This window comes from Temnothorax longispinosus, chromosome 9, assembly GCF_030848805.1.
Source record: "Temnothorax longispinosus isolate EJ_2023e chromosome 9, Tlon_JGU_v1, whole genome shotgun sequence".
Lineage (NCBI taxonomy): Eukaryota > Metazoa > Arthropoda > Insecta > Hymenoptera > Formicidae > Temnothorax > Temnothorax longispinosus.
The window spans coordinates 1,146,453-1,164,551 of record NC_092366.1 but is presented as its reverse complement, the minus strand read 5'-3'; the positions used below and the strand labels follow the sequence as shown (position 1 = coordinate 1,164,551).

Genomic DNA, 18,099 nt, shown 5'->3' with positions numbered 1-18,099 from the left:
TGTTGCATATGTTGCAGAATGCGGCGAGATAATAGTATTGTCACAATGTGTACTGTGTAAGCAGTACATATTGTATTTGGAAAAGGATATCTGCGTGTGGCAAACAATAAAGTTTATAATTTGTAAATCTACGACAGGGTATTGGATTGAGTGTTTGCCTTTAGAGACGGAAACTTTGTTGGCCAGAATGTTACTCCCGGAAGCGTGGGGCGGTTTAGAAAATAATGCTCTTGAGGAAGTTTAGTTAATGGAAATCACGGGCGTACGATGATAAGTTAGAGTCGAGGTAGCCTTTCGGTTTCAAGTTTTCGCAAAATCTTGAAACGAGAAGATTCTCTATTTTTTGCGTTTATCTTCAAATAAACTTCGCGACCTTATACTTATCGATTTTTGGCTCTAGCAATCTGCGTCGGAATCCAGGTAGATAATTTCATAAATAGACTTCCCGATGACGAAAATGGCTGTTGCGAAAGACCCGGTCGTTCTCGATGTAGGAAATCGGTCTCGCATATCGATGGGACGATAGGACTGCTTCGAAATTTCTCGGGTGTGGCTATTAAAATCGGTTATGAAAGGCTGCTGCACCGCGCCGCGGACAGGGTCCCAAGACGTGAACCGCGCGAGTTGTAAAATTCTAAGAAGCCGGAATGGCCTTCTCCTCGCGTTGCACAACGCTCCGCCGCGCCTCCTGTGTGCTCGACACAATAATTCATTTACCGAACGGCGAACATAAGCACGATGTTAGCGCACGTCGCGGCACGCTAATACAGTGCCGCTCACACACGAGAATTCACGCAGAAAAGCTTCTTTTCGCGCCTTGAATGAAGAACTGCGCACAATAGACACAATGGCTCTGTGTCGAGGAAAAGTGTGGCTATTTATCTTCGAGATTTTTTCCAATAACATCTCATAAGAAGCCTTCTAAAAGCGTATTGACTAAATTGAGTTGCTTGTAGGCAGAATATGTTACTTCGATTTGCAAATGTTAATTAAACTGGTTTCGACTGCGTCGCGACTAAAGGTCGATTCTCACTATCAGTCAAGTCACGCGGTCCAATCATGGTCCGGTCACGTTCTGATTAAAAATCAAGCGTGACTGGCAGTGTAAATGCAAATTCGAAAAAACATTGAATTTAATGGCAAAGATTTTTGATCGGATAGTGAGAATCGACCTTTAATTTTAAAAAATTCAGATATTGCAGTTATTGCAAAAATTAGAAAAAAATTAATTTTTCGTACACTTATGAATTAATTTATCTTTTAATCAAAATATATTTCTTACGATAGAATCATTTATTACAGATGGATATAGGCAATGAATGCATTATTAATCAATTACAAGATGTATTTCAAGGCTCAGCTGTCACGTTTATGTTCCAAGAACTACCGTTCGATTTTCTCAATAGCGTAATCTTCGACTTGTGCGTTGCAATCAAACGGGCTCGATGTACGCCTATTCCTTTTCACAAACCGGTGTTTACACTTGTACCTTGAACTACCTTGACATCCAAGCTGCATTTCAACGTTGTTACGTCGTATTGTGTCATGAACGTCGATGACGTTATCGATAAATATCTCGAGATGAAATAACGTGCGATTAAACTCATACTTACAAGATAACAAAGCAAGCGGATTAAGAGTAAGTTATAAAAAAAAGCGTACTTAAGTCAGAGTGTTCTAAAAGTCGCGGCATCCGGCTAATAAATGTCATAAAACACTGCGAAGGCATTAAAGTGCTGTCTTCATGGATAGCGATTATAGCAATTAAAATTATAATCTGTAGACATGCAGTCGCATAAACCATTCGCGGTGTCGGCCATTGGATAATAGTATATCATTAGAAAGGACATCGTAATAATTTACGGCGATGTTCACTCTTCCGTGAAAAACTACAAAAAGGTAAACATTTTTCCCTCGAAAGCTGACAGTGAGGTAAATGTATCGTTTTGTGAAAGCGGAAAATTTCTAACTTCCGTAACTCTCCGTTATCTTTCAGGTCATATAACCATTAAGGGGGCATTTAATCGCCTGTAAAACTGCAGCTGTTCGAAATAATGTAATTGAAATTGCGATAATACCGGCGAGTTAAAGTGTGCGCGGAACCGCAAACATACTTTGTCTTTTAACGAGGTAATGCTTCCGCGAGATATCGAGGTATAGCGTTTACACTCTCTATACACAGATCGGAACTTTCCGTATAGGTGCAAATCGTCGGCGAGGATTGCTTATCGGAGTAAGACTAATGCGAAATATACATAAGCGACAATTAACGCGCCGTGGTTTTCGTTATTTGCTCAACAATCCAACAATCGCATACAGTATTTAAGAGAATAACGTGATCGATTAAGTATACATGTGTCATTAAATAAGATAAAATGGAAACGCTACCTGAAAGGAGAGTTCCTTAAAGATAAAGCCACAGTGAAAGACGCAATTGTATATTTTATGTATATTGTATTTTCTATAACAGTTTTCCCGATAAATTTTTCATTTTTGCGAGTTCTGTCGCAAAATATGCGATGGTTTATATCGCGACGAAGGCCTATCCGGATAGTGCGATCTCCCGTTTTGCGTATCGGCCATATGTAAAGATATCGTGCAAGTAAATAATTTCAATAGCCGCGCACGCGAGGCGGTTATCGAAAGACACTAATGCGAGGCATAGGTAAACGACAATTAATGCACCGCCAACTTTTTCGCGGCCGCTATAATCCCAACGCGATACCCTCGGTAATTGCGGAAGCCCGCATTCCGCGCTATCCGTTAATAAGCTAATTGAAAAAAATCCGCGGTTACTCTCCCGTCGCTCCGCGTGCGTGCTCAGGTGCATTCAACGGAGCAGAGCACTTTTACCCGATGCTACCTGAGATCGCGAGTTTATAAACTCGCCCGACATTGGGCGAGATTAACGCCCGATTAATTAGTTCCGCCCGTAAAATATTCGTTATATATCTCGGACCTCGAGTATGTTATTCTCACGACGCGGTGCGTGATTCTCCGCGCGCAAGAAGCGACATCGCTGAAATCAAACGTATCGGACCTCATCGGGACAGACAGTACTTCAGCAAGACGTGGACATGATACTAATATGAAAGTGTATGAAATTAATGATTGCAAATGCAATAAAGGTAACTGTGGATGCTGTAAGCGTTTAGAATGGAACTCTGTGGACGGAAAGCTTTGCATAAATATAACTCATTTAGAGAACGACCGCGGGTTCTCGCAGAAAGTGACATATGAAGACTTAACAATTTTTAACAACACAGTTTCAGCAACCCGATCGCGGTCTGTGATCATTGTTTCTATATACATACGACGAAAATAAAATCGGAAATCGCTTCGATTTTATTTGCCATAAACCGCGTCTTCCACGCTGCCCCTCCCCCCCCCCCAACCCGATGCCGCGCCGTTACGGCGCGGCGGCTTCCTCGCGGCCGCGCCGCCGAGAAGCGATCATCTTGCGTCGGGTGGAATTCTCTTGGCACGGCTCGCGGTCGTAAAAGGCACGGGAATACGCCCCTCGCAGTTAATACCGACGGCACGGCGATGGTGAACTTTCGATTTCGCGCCTCCTTCGCGTTTCCGAGATTTATGCAAATCTCGGAGGTGCGTGAAAGATGTACGGCTGAAAGAGAGAGTGAGAGCAAGAGAGTGAAAGAGCATCACAGGATACAACACGAGTCCGGGATCCGCTTGGAACTCTATATATACGACCGTTTGCGCGCGTTCGCGACGTATTTCTGGCTGTAAATCAACGGGTTATGCATAGAGAAGGAACAGAGCGCCGCCACCACTTCCGCCCAATAAACGTTTTACATCCAGCGTTCCTCTTCACCCACTACTGAACTCCGACACTCCGGAGTGACTTAAGTTGCGCTCGAGGCTGCGTGTAATCGCTCGGTCATGACGAATGGTTTCCAACCGAGAAGTGTTACAAAGTATTGGTGATGGGGCATGTTGTTCTTTGTTATTTATCGAGACGTGTTTAATTATCATGCAAAGGTAGCTTCAAGCTCCATAAACTCGTTAAGTCCGCGTTACTAAAGCGTTCAAACGTAACATTCACGTGATGAGAAAAAGAGCTCTGTAGAAAAACAGCTATGCCGTGAAAAAATAAATTTCTTAAAAAATATATTCAAATTATCACGAATCAGTGCATGTATTTAGAAAATCAGTCATACGCGTTGATTAATATCGTGATTATTATTCTTATATAATTTAGAATAGAAAAATATTATAATCTCATCAAATTTTTTAATTTTGTCAGTAATTTTAGATAAATCACCTTTAAAAATATCGAGATTATTCAATGAAGTAAATCTTACAGCTCTATAGCGCTTGAGACGATTGAAAGAAAGAGAAAATCGTTTCACATTTTTTCACGAGCAGAATATAATATTGTATCGTAAGTTTGGTTGGTAAAATGGACGTAATTTTGTTCAGATCACCGCGAATTACAGCCGGTTCAATATTTTTTTTTTTTTTAAGTGGCACTCCCACATCATGGTAAAGTCACGAGCGTACTTTCACGATGTATTTACCTGGCTAAGAAAAAGATACGTCCCTTTTTCTTTTTTCTGTCGTGCGACTCGGACGGAGACTCGAGCGAGCCAAGTCTATGAGCAGCTGATAGACAACTCGATCCGGCACGACATGAAAGAAAATGAGGACCTCATTCGGACCTCGTCTGACATCAGGGCTGAATCAGGTCGCATGATAAAATTTCTACTCGGGAATTACAAAATTACTATCTGATAGCCGTGGTCATCGCGGAATTAGTGTACAAATTTTTACTTTATCTCGTAGTCGAGTGTAAACGTGGAGTATCGATACTTTAAGCACCCTGGACTCAGGCGAGCCGACGTTCACATAATCGCGCGAAATTCGTGACGCTCGACCGCTCGGCGCGGCCTTGACGGGATCCTCGCGATGTCGGGTCGTCGACCTTCGCGTCCCACGCTTGCGTCCGTCCGCGCGAGAGAGAGTGAGTCGTCTGGACCGACCATCGGTTCCCTCTCTTTCTCTTTCTCTCTTACTCTCTTGTCGAATCTGATAAATAATGACCGAATCACGTTATCGCGAGCGAGAGAGAGAGAGAGAGAGAGAGAGAGAGAGAGAGAGAGAGAGAGAGAAATTTGCTTTCCGTCAGAGATTACTTTTATCGGGCACAATATATAGATCCAATTGCTCGCTCGTACGATCCATCGCTCCGGGTGCCGATAATCGAACGCGGTTACGCAACGCCCGATACTTTCGAGGAGTCGAGTCGAGCCGGGATCGAAAGCTAAATGCTTTCTCCCCTTTCCAACCGCAGGATTACGACCTTGTCCCGGCTCTCTCTCTTTCTCGTCTCGGAGCCACTCTCGATTTCTTCCGGACAAGCCGGCTGATCGACACTGTCTACTGACTAATTTGGTGCACTTTTTCTTTTCGCTTATCGCAATGCCTTTCGAGGAAACCTCGGCGTGTCATTGTGAGAAATTTCGTATTCTCCACGTACTGCAGATAAATACGGAGAAATGTCGCTTATTTAGATGTAACTAACATTATACGAAACGCAGGCAAAAAATGTCCCAGTTTTTTAAATCGAAGAAACAAGCTTAAAATAATGCTAACAATAAGTAAAATCAAATTTCTAACAATTATACGTATGTTCCTTATCTTATATATCTACTTATATAAAATTAATAATAGTTACGGTTTTTATCGGATATAAAAATTTCAGCATCAAAAGACATGATAGTGTGTGATACAGTACCAACTTTTGATTGGTTCGCCATTTCTTGGCAAAATAAAAAAAAACAGAAAGAGAAAGAGATAGAAGAGACAAAGAAAGAGAAAGCGATAGTGAATGTGTAGTAAGAAAAGAGACAAACGCGGAGTCTTCTCGTTCGGACGAGGACGCAGTAGAACAGGTGAATTTCGTGTAACACGTGAATTGCGTGTGTTTTGGCGTGATCGCTTAGCGACGGCGAGGTCAAGGAATCTTCGAGAAAAAGACGTTTGACGATCGTCGGACGAAAGGACTCTCGCGTCTCTCCCGTTGTTTTCAGAAATAAAGTAACCGTCGAGCAGGCCACATCTCGTCTCTTGATTCTTTTTTATGATATAGATTTCTCTCCTCCACGCCCTACAAATGTATATCTTTCTCTCTCGCAAAATTTTGCCAGAATTGCAAGTTGGCCAGACTCTGATTAGAAGAACTCTAGTTAATAGTAAACACTGTTGGAACAGTAAATTTCATTTAGTCCATTTGTAAACGCGATGCATTACGGTTCAACACGAGAAACCACCGGTCTGTTGTTGATACATTTCTATTGTGTCTTCTTCCTCCATTTTCATCTCTCTCAATGACACGTTTAAAATATTTTAATTTTCATTGAATTTGTTATATTACTGAGAAGTATGAACTGTCTTGGAACTTTCTTTAATGTTTTTACCTATACCTGTCCATTGTGTGGCACTGGATTCAGTTCTGAACTTCTAAAGACTGCACATATCACTACAACGCATTTTGAACCGACGACTTATAGTTTTTATTGCGAATTCTGTAATCAAGGTTTTTTAGAAAAACACGATCTTCGGCCTCATATATTGCACTTACATAATCAACAAGTGGGCAACATACTCGACGCGTGCGATTCAAATAAGAAATTCGAAGCGTCATTACTTATCAATACCGCGAAGTGTAACGTGTGTGAAATAGTATTTGAGTCTTATAAACTTCTCATAGAACATGAGATGTATTATAACGAAAGCCATACATTGAAATGTACACAGTGCGAAAATAAAAAATTTCATGGATTGTACAGATTTAATCATCATATTAAACTTGTACATTATTCAGAAGAGAAACGCAAGACATATAGTTATGTCTGCAAAAAATGCCACGAGGGATTCAATCACGAGAATCATTTGAATTCGCACACTATGCACGTTCATTTCAATAAAGTGGTTAAGAATTGAGGAGAAATGTTAATAAGCTCCATATCCTATAAAGGTATTTTTGTTTTCCGGAAACGACCGAGAGTAGTCACCACGTAAAATATTTGTCTCCGTGAAATGCCGAGGGTCATCACTGTCTCGTTCTACGAATTCCTTCATTAAAGAATTTAAGATTAATTTAAGATCAGTTTTTTAAGAGAAACATTGTCTCAAGATGCAAATTTCTTTCGTACCTTTTCGATTTTTTTATTTTTAAATCCAACTCTTTACATTGAAATTCTAATAAAACTTACGTGAAATTAACTATTAAAAAGATTTTGACAAAATTATTTTTGAATCAATTTTCCATAGCTTATAATTTAAGAATTATCGATCAAATTGTGGTCTTAGAATCATAGAATTAGCAATTTTTCAAAATATACTCCATATAATTACCGTGTAAATTCACGTTGAGGAGTTCTAATGCTTTTCGTTCGGCTAGCGCTCAATTCCTGACATTACGAGATCGCAAGGTCACGCTGTGCTACAGGTAATAAGGGAAATATACAGACTTGCGATTCTTTCCGGCAAACCGGTCACGAGGATCCCTGAGGGATATACACACTGCGCATTGTGTTGTAATGTCAGAATGGTGCACGAGCTCACGCGCGTGCATTCCTTCGAAAGCGAACAAAGTGCAGCGGTTAAGCGCTAACAATACTTGTATAGGGGCATGCCAACTATTCTATTAGCCATCTTCGGTTTCGCGGCGAAACGCAACAGGCAAAGTATACTAACGCCCGGCGGCCACAAGTCAACCGCGAATTTCTAACAAACGCATTTACGTTGAGAATACTAAGATCATCTTAAATCGGAAATACATTCACGGAGGGAGTTCGTTATACGAGTAATATTGATATAAATCTCGCAGCATCGACATATACGCGTATTAAAGATGTAACGATAAGATTATCGTAAACAATATAAATGAGTAAAACGCATATTTATTGCATCAAGTACGGACCTTTAGGAGCCACACATCGATCCCATTGGAGTAAATGTTATAATTTATAAGATAGCCTTAAAGGCGTCCCTGATGAAAGTTTTTTAGTTTTTTTAGTTTTTTGTTTTTAATTTTTTTTAGTTTTTCTTAGTTTTTTTTTAATGTACATAATTATGTACACAGGCCTTTAAAGAGTTAAAAAGTTGAAGAAAGTTACGTGCAACGTGCGTAACTTTCTTCTATTTAAAATAGAAATGTATAATTTTTCACGAAACAATTCTTTTTCTATACGGCGAATTATGATAAAACGGCTTGCAATTACAATTAATTACAAATTATTCTATACACATACAATCATTAGTCTTATACTCTATTTAAATCATAAATGGTATAGTTGTCTCTACACTATTAAATATTAAAGAATAAAATTTAAACTAATACTCTCCTGCCGGTCAATCTTTCCGGGATGATCGTCACAAGTGAACCGTGCCTTTACGTATGACGAGTGAGGCGTATCATCAGCGCCCGCTCGGCGAACGGGCGGAGATGGTCTAACATTACTTCGCGTGGCCATAATACTGGAAGCGAGTTCACGCCGGCGAAACCGGAAACGATCAGTTAGATTACGTGATCGGAGGCACCGTTGGCCGTGCACCGGACCCGCGGCCGACCGACCGGTCGCTCGCCGATCCGCGTTAAGTACGCGATCGCGTATACACGTACTCGTTCTCTCGGTCGGACCTACTACCGGTAATCACGCTGACCACGGCGGCCTCGCTCCCGTCCACGTTACGGAACAGTGGTGGTGGACTCGTTTGATCGCATTAAGTCGGCATTACCGCCGCTCATCTCGTATCAACGACTTGGAAATGACCGCACCGACTCTTGGTTCTGCCGGATTACACGCGGCGCTAGGCCAAGTCGTAATGTTTCAACCGAGATCACGATGCCGTTGAACGTGAACAAGCGAAACAAAATTGCTATACGCCCGTCGCGATCGTTCCACGAAATAGTGATTCTCAAAGGCTACTACTTTTTGTGAATTGTGGCAGAAAGGAGCGCGAAAAAAGTAGCGGATCCGTGTTAAGATCCGAGGATCCGAGTGGCCTGAATATACACTGTCATATTGTAGCGGATAAGTCAGCCTTTCTTAGGCCCTTGATTCTCTGCACGAGTCTCTTTGAGCCTAGAGTCAGAGTCAGTTACTGGTCTGGTGATGCAAATATATAGCCTCTCCCAGTCAAGTCATGCGCCAGTTTGTATCAAGTGGCATATCGACTAGCATCTCACATTTATCTGTCTTCAAATGCATTTTCCGGGCAGTATTAATTATTTAAAATATAACAACGCTGGTAATGCTCAGAACTCTTCAAGAATTTGTTAAATACGTTTAGAACTGCATGAAAAATATTTTACGATGACCAGAACTATCGAATATCGACTAGCATCTCACCTTTATCTGTCTTTAAATGCATTTTTCGGGCAGTATTAATTATTTAAAAAATAACACAACGCTGGTAATGCTCAGAACTCTTCAGGAATTTGTTAAATACGTTTAGAACTGCATGGAAAATATTTTACGATGACCGGAACTATCGAATATCGACTATCATCTCACCCTTATCTGTCTTAAAATGCGTTTTCCAGGCAGTATTAATTATTTAAAAAATAACACAACGCTGGTAGTGGCCAGAACTCTTCGAGAAATTGTTAAATACGTTTAGAACTACATGAAAAATATTTTACGATGACCAGAACTATCGAATATCGACTAGCATCTCACCTTTATCCGTCTTTAAATGCATTTTTCGGGCAGTATTAATTATTTAAAAAATAACACAACGCTGGTAATGCTCAGAACTCTTCAGGAATTCGTTAAATACGTTTAGAACTGCATGAAAAATATTTTACAATGACCAGAACTATCGAATATCGACTATCATCTCACCCTTATCTGTCTTAAAATGCATTTTCCAGGCAGTATTAATTATTTAAAAAATAACACAACGCTGGTAGTAGCAGAACTCTTCGAGAAATTGTTAAATACGTTTAGAACTGCATGAAAAATATTTTACGATGACCAGAACTATCGAATATCGACTAGCATCTCATCCTTATCTGTCTTAAAATGCGTTTTTCAGGCAGTATTAATTATTTAAAAAATAACACAACGCTGGTAGTGGCCAGAACTCTTCGAGAAATTGATAAATACGTTTAAAACTGCATGAAAAATATTTTACGATGACCAGAACTATCGAATATCGACTAGCATCTCAACCTTATGTCTTAAAATGCGTTTTCCAGGCAGTATTAATTATTTAAAAAATAACACAACGCTGGTAGTGCCCAGAACTCTTTAGGAAATTGTTAAATACATTTAGAACTGCGCGAAAAATATTTTACGATCAGTAGAACTCTCGAATATCGTCCAGCATCTCACCTTTATCTGTATTAAAATGCGTTTTCCGGGCAGTATTAATTTTTTTGAAAACACAACGTTGATAGTGTCTAGAACTCTTTAAAAAATGCATAAATGTATTCATAATTATACAGAACTATGTTGGAAAAGCCAGAACTCTGAAAAATCGTTCAGCTTGATATATTTGTTACACTATATTCGTTAGTTTTTTACGTTATTTTAATCGATGTTTTTGGTTTTAAACTGCAGAACTCTTTATAGAACTCGTTTTTAACTGCAAATCAAAATCTGATGAGATATAGTAAGGGAACTACTGTAAGACAAATTAAGACGCAGCGTGAAGTTGTCGTCTTAGTCAACTTTGAATCAATTCTTTTGCTTTAATGGTCGGAATTATTTGTTTAACTCATAGAGAAACTCCAGAACTGTAAACAATTAGTGAGTTTCCACGCCAGCTTCATAGACATGGGATCAGATGGGTTTTGTAATTATAAATTATTTTCTACGGAGTTTAATCGGAAATATTGACAGAATGTGTCTAGACTGGAGAACTCTATGGAATCTTACTCCTCCGTGATCATGTATTCGAAATACGATGAGATGCTGTCAGGTGTTTTTGGAAGTTAGCATCTCATTTCTTAAAAATGCGATTTTAATAGTAAATTCATCAGAACTATTGTTAAAAATTATCAGGAACTGTAGAACTATGCTGGATGCAAGTGAATTTGCAGTTTATTTGTGAGATGCTAACACTTGAGATGCTAGCTTCAAACACGTCCCAGCCTTACTTTTTTTTTTCGCGTTTCTGGACTTTTGTCCCATCATATATTCTTTTCTTTTTACCCGTATATCTCGGAATTCTTTAATTCTATCAACTTTTATACTTTATGAGCTTATTCCTTCAATCGATTCTCGATCGATCGATTGAAAAATAAATAAATAAACTAAAATATAGCCATTTCTGAAATTATACGATAGCAAATGTGGAAGGGGTCTCCGAGACCCCAATGTATAATAAGAAAATAAGACTGTGTATACCTAGGGTTAAAAAAGATACCATGTAATTTATTATTCACGCTCATGTGCAAAGTAACGTCGGCCACGCACAAATTATAGATAATGATAGTACGGATACAAAATTCGGTTTTGTGAAGCGCAAATGAAAGCCAGAGCTTTGCAAAGTTTCTTATTCACGCATCATCGAAATGTACGCCCTTAATCTAGACATCATTCCTTCTATACACCCTTTACAAATATAGAAAGAGGACATCGAAAGATGAGAATGCGTTAAGTCATTAAGTACAATGTTAAATTTACGTGAAAATCCATGTACACGGAAAATCTCGAGATTTTTTAGTCTCTTTCTCTCTCTTTCTACGGTAACAAAAGCTCACGTTTTCACGCCAAACCGTGTATACGATATCGTGTTAAAACTTCCAGTTGTAGGACGGAAAAATTTAACGGAGTCGACCGGGACTCGAACTCTGCGGGATCCTTCGTTCACACGCCTAGCACATAGGCTGCTACCCCACGACTGCTCCACTACTACGCTAATTTCCCCGATCTCCTACCAATACCGGCCCTACGGCCCTAAATCTCCTACACAGAAAACGACCGTTTCGGTCAAACAAACTTCAACCGATGACATAATGTGCGCCTTTAAATATAAAAAAAAATACATAATTATACTCGATAAATAGAAAATAAATAGGCGTTAAACTTGCACACATAAGTGAATCTCGCGTATTATTGATACCCGTGCTACGGTAACACACATTTTACCCCTTTTCACCCCGTTAAAGAATTTCTAAAAATCCCTTAGTGGGTGCTTACGTCATGGAAGGAATATAATCCCCGAATTTCATGTTTCTAGGTTTAGAGATTTGGGCTAAACGTTGATGAGTCAGTCGTAACATTGAATTATATATATATATATATATATATATATATATATATATATATATACGTGTTAATATATTTGTTGTGCCATAAATTCTGTTACTAAAAGAAAATTGATTTATTTTATAACTAAAATAAAAAGCAGCATAAACTGTATGCTTATTTTATTGCGTTTATCAATTATAATATAAAAATAATTCTATTATTAATTATTTTAAAAAAGTCCTTTCTTGCAGTAACGATATATTTACTGTGATCAGAAATTAATTTTCTTGCAACTAATAAATTGATTCTTGCACGGTTACAATATTTTCTTGAAATAAATACATTTTTACTTCGATAAGAAATTAATTTGCTTGCAACAAATAAACAGATTCTTACGCGGTTACAATATTTTCTTGAAATTATATATATATATATATAATGAAATTATATATATATTATATATATATAATATATATATAATTTCAAGAAAATATTGTAACCGCGTAAGAATCTGTTTATTTGTTGCAAGCAAATTAATTTCTTATCGAAGTAAAAATGTATTTATTTCAAGAAAATATTGTAACCGTGCAAGAATCAATTTATTAGTTGCAAGAAAATTAATTTCTGATCACAGTAAATATATCGTTACTGCAAGAAAGGACTTTTTTAAAATAATTAATAATAGAATTATTTTTATATTATAATTGATAAACGCAATAAAATAAGCATACAGTTTGTGCTGCTTTTTATTTTAGTTATAAAATAAATCAATTTTCTTTTAGTAACAGAATTTATGGCACAACAAATATATTAACACGTATGTACTAAACGTATGCATAATACATGTATATTAAAAACGTATACATATATTTAAAAAATATCGCATATAAGAATTTCAATTTAGTAGCTTTAATTTACTTTTAATCAAGGATTAATACCGATGTAACTTGTCGAATTTGATTTAAAATATTTAGATCATAGAAAACTTACTGTAAACGATCATCATTCGAGTATCTAATTTTAGAGTAAAGATCTACTTAGGATTATACATATATTTAAAAAATATAGTATGAAAAAAACGACCTGAAAAAAACGACCTGAAAAAAACGACCGCGACGAGCGTGTTCCAGGAAACGGCGCCGACGGGAAACATGGCGGATATATATCGCGCTCGCGACGAAAACCGCGCGAGCTTCTCAACGGGACGATATCGACATGGCGATCGCATTCGCGAGCGCAATTACTCGTGTCGAACGAATATGAATATGAAACGTTGCGTACTTACAGGAGAGGCGAGGCACGGTACTCGGATGCCTCCGAGGTGTACCTCGATGCAAAATTGTCTCGCGCGCGAACGCCGGCCTCGATCGCGGGTCGATATTCCAGGGATTCCACCGTCGTGCGTGAGACGAGACACGGCGACGAGAAAACGCAGAAGCGTCGCGCACACCATGCTGGATGACGATAATACGCGCATTTTTCGCGATAAGCGGCTATGTCGGCTATTCTTATTGCGAGATCGTCGAACGTTCTCGCGAACACCGTGTCCCCTCCGTACCTTCGTTCAATACGTTCGAATACGATATCGTTACCACATCACACACATCCCGCTCGTTCGCGACCGAATACGATTACGTCGATTACGATCGAAGCTAATCGAAGGTCGGAAAGATCCACGCCGCGTCGCGACGTCGCAACTCGCAACCGTACCGCTCGGTATCCTGTCCTGATGGGAACTGGGAACTGTCTCCCACCCCCCTTTACATTCCTTCGCGACGCGCACCGGCGCGGGGCGCGGGGCGCGGCGTACTTGCCGAAACTACTACGCGCGCGATAACGAAAACACGCGATTGGCCCAAATAATAGAGTGATCCTCGAGCGCTTGAATTCCGAGAAAAGCTCCCTGGCGACGAACGCAAACGGCAAATAGGAAAACAATACAGCAATTTCAGCAAATCTATTGTATATGATGTATACATATACGACTTCTTTATGTAGATTCTTTCGTGTAGATTCGATCGCACGACCACTAGGACGGTATTAAAATTCGAAGCAAATATTAATCCCGTAATATAGCTGTATGTTAGCTGCGTTTAATTGCAGACATTTAACGATACGCGAACTAAGACCTTGTGGGAAACGTAATTAATATATGAAGCTTTAATTTGTATAATTTAGTATAATTTGCGACTCACTTTGCGTATTGTCCTGCCAGTCCAGCCAGAATGTCTCAAGTCCCGCAAGTCCGCCATATGCAATGACCCGAATAGGTAGAACTGCGTTGCCGCCGCTTCCGAATGTCCGCAAGACCCATTAATCGCGATCGCCTGGACCATCAGTGCACTCGAGACGATCGCCCGTCGCTCGATTCGACACTCCCGACACTCGTTCACTCGCGAGATTCACATTCGGCGGATAAAAAGACGCGAGAAACACGGAGCGGTCGCGATCCGCCGTCTCCCCGACCCACGCGCTACGCGATCCGTCGACTAATTGCGAATACGGCCGAGAGGAGAGGGCTTGGGGGGGAGGTCGGTGCGTTCGTCAAGCGCTCACGCCGCGACCGGCGCCGGTTTCATAAATACGAGCGATATTACGCGAAAACGAGTAAACTCGCAATAAATTTCTCGAAAGATGAGTTACATATGTATGCAGCTGGGTCGAAATAACGCTTTATTTAAAACGGATTAACTCACATTTTCGCATAATATTAAAACACTGCGCGTATGAATATCGTGTTACTCACGCGAGAGCGGCATATCGACTCGCTGATATTAGCCACGAATCACACTGTGTTCCTGCTCATCGCACTCGTCGCCGCTCCGAGAAACACTGTCCGTTTACTCCGTACACCTATTATTTCGGAGATATCGCGAACGGGACTTGCTTAAAAAGCGTCGCTCGCGAACCGTCGCGGTCGCTCTGCTACCGTTTATTAACCGCGTAATGTCGCCCGAGGTTGTTTACGTTTTTTTAGGCTGTTCTTGAAAGAGCCTCGCCTCGCGCGACGCTCAGAATGTCTCAAGTCCCGCAAGTCCGCCATATGCAATGACCCGAATAGGTAGAACTGCGTTGCCGCCGCTTCCGAATGTCCGCAAGACCCATTAATCGCGATCGCCTGGACCATCAGTGCACTCGAGACGATCGCCCGTCGCTCGATTCGACACTCCCGACACTCGTTTGCACGCGAAATTCACATCCGGCGGATAAAAAGACGCGAGAAACACGGAGCGGTCACGATACGCCGGCCGTCGCTCGGACCCGCGCGCTACGCGATCGGACTGAATACAGCCGTTAAAAATTAACGTGAGAGGGGAGGGAAGATACGTTCGTCAAGCGTTCACGCTGCGAGCGGCGCGACGCCGCTTCGCGGGCCTATCAATGATCGCGCGCGACTCCCGAATTCACTTGCGTGTGAAACGGAAATTTTCCAAAATTCACTAACGACGACAGATACGTTATTCCGACGCGAAATTCACTCTCGGCGAGCGAGGAGACGCGGATCACTTGCGAATAGCCGCAAAAGTATACTGTAAAACGTGAGCAGTAAGCTATTGACCAACCACAGTCGATTATTCTTGAATTGTGAAAACTAGCTTACTGCTTACGTTTTACACTGTTGCGGCTATTGTAGACGAGCCATTAAAAAATCCGTTGTGTCTATGCAATAAATCAGTTAAATCGCTCGCGTCGCTCGATTCCAACACTTCCGGCTTCTTCGTCTTCTTCTTCCTATATACATATAATAGCACTCGTTTTCAAGACGAAGACGATACCGGCCAGAACACTTTCGGCACTCATTCGCACACAAGCACAAGATTCACGATCGAGGGTGACGAGGGTTTAGAGAACGCGAAAAACGCGGAGCGGACTGAATACACCGACACAGCCCCGAATTCGCACTAATACTGACCGCGACTACATGGCAATGGGAAAAATTCGGCGAGTGGGGGAGTAGTGGAGTGGGGAGAGTACGCCGCGTCGAGCGTCGCGCGAGGCGAGGCTCTTCCAAGAAAAGCCTAAAAAAATGTAAACAACCTCGGGCGACATTACGCAGCCAATAAACGGTAGCAGATGGTAGCACTGGTAGCAGAGCGAGTGGAAAATGCGAAAGTTTTAATCGCGGAGCGATACACGCGAATATAATTCATGTAGTTTAATGTTTGCAAAATTTGTCCCGGATTGTTTGTACAAGACGCGGAATAAAAGAAATGAGAGAATCTAATTAGGCTCACTTAAACAAAATTTATATTAAAAATTTATCGTGCGCCGTCAACTCCACGGCGCGCGTTTATCCTCTGCCTTCCGAAAGAAGACATCGCGAATTAATCTGACTGTGTATCGCGATTCGCGCACCGCGAAGGCCGATTAACGATAAATCCGAAATTGGCCGTAAACGTCCGGACGGCCGATAGCCGATAAAACATCCGCAATATCCGTTCGCGGAAAGGGCGGAACGATCATTGGGATTCATACAACAGGCTTATTGTGTAAATCAATTCTAAATGGCGGAAACGCGATGTATAAATCGTTTGCGAAACGGTTCGGCGATTTATATGCTCGTACTTTAAATACCGTGCCTCGAAGCGGGCACACATTTATATTCGGCTATAAATTTCCGCGCGATCCACGCCGCGCCACAAATCGACGACGGATTACCGATTTAATCTGAACTCGTGACGCCGTGATCCTCGGCCTGCCGTCGAGGATCCCTCTGCAAGTAATTCTTACCATCGATCTCGCATGGATGACTGAAAAAAGATTAAAGTCACATTCGAATTTGAATAATACATTTATCGATTTATAGGTGTCTTTAAATCGTATAAATACTATAAATACATTAAATTAAAAACTAAATCGCGCCATATAAGAATTAAGGGAAAGGAATAGCGACAAAGTATAGCCTTAGGCGCGTGTTTGTCGCACGAAAATCGCGGTCGGGCGCGGTACAAAGGCATAACTCGATCAGCGTTATACGGTGACTTAAATTGCCTTTACGAAACTGAATCTTAGGATCTCGTTAGGCCGAGCTATAAACGTCGATGTTCGTTTCGAGCGGCGGAGAGCCGCCGCGCTCGTGCTTGTATTAACAAAGTGGGTCAAATTGACATTGTGATTTCGCAAAAGGATTATTAGTTGGCCGCCGGTGATTTTAATGGCTCGAACGTAGGGTTTATGAAACCAGTCGGCGCGCCGGCCGGTTTTTCTCCGCGCTACGCGAAAGCGCGCGCGCGCCTCAAAGTGGAACGAGTTTCCACGCGGCGTGCGCGTGCAGCAACGGTAACGTTTGTCATGTTTCGCGCACGGGATGGAGCCGAGGGGCGTTAATTAACGAACGAGCCACGCGCGGAACAATGCCGCGCACGATCGACAACACGTGCCGCGTTACCTCGTGTCCTTCCGCGAGAAAGCGAAATTCCAGGTCTTACAATCTTAACTTCAACAAAAAATTTATGTTAATTGTACACATAATTAACCTCAAATTACGATCAGAATTACATTTCCTTTCTGTTGAAATATTTTAACATAGTATCGATGTTACCATTTAACACATCCATATTATGTTAAATTAACACAAAAATTTGAGTGGACCGTTTGGGACATGCGATTTATTTAATTAAAACAAAGAAAAACGTAAGACGAAAAAGGTTGTTGTACAATAGCCTTTCATGACTTACGTTTTACTCTGCCTTACTTTATATCCACGACTATGACGTTGATGTATAAAACACTTACGCTTCGTTCTTGGTCAATAACAACGTATCACGTTATTGACGTTGACGAAAGACGGTAGCACACATCGGTTTCGTACTAAATATTGTGGCGCTAACACGGCTAACATCGCGTGAAGATTTAGTCTAAACGCAAG

At 40.9% G+C, this 18,099-nt stretch overlaps 1 protein-coding gene across 2 annotated transcripts in view; it reads left to right on the top strand.

Moving 5' to 3' along the window:
• The window catches only part of LOC139819641 (uncharacterized), a 48,589-nt gene that overhangs the window by 15,257 nt on the left and 15,233 nt on the right, over window positions 1-18,099 (top strand). The gene's annotated exons all lie outside the window — the stretch shown is intronic.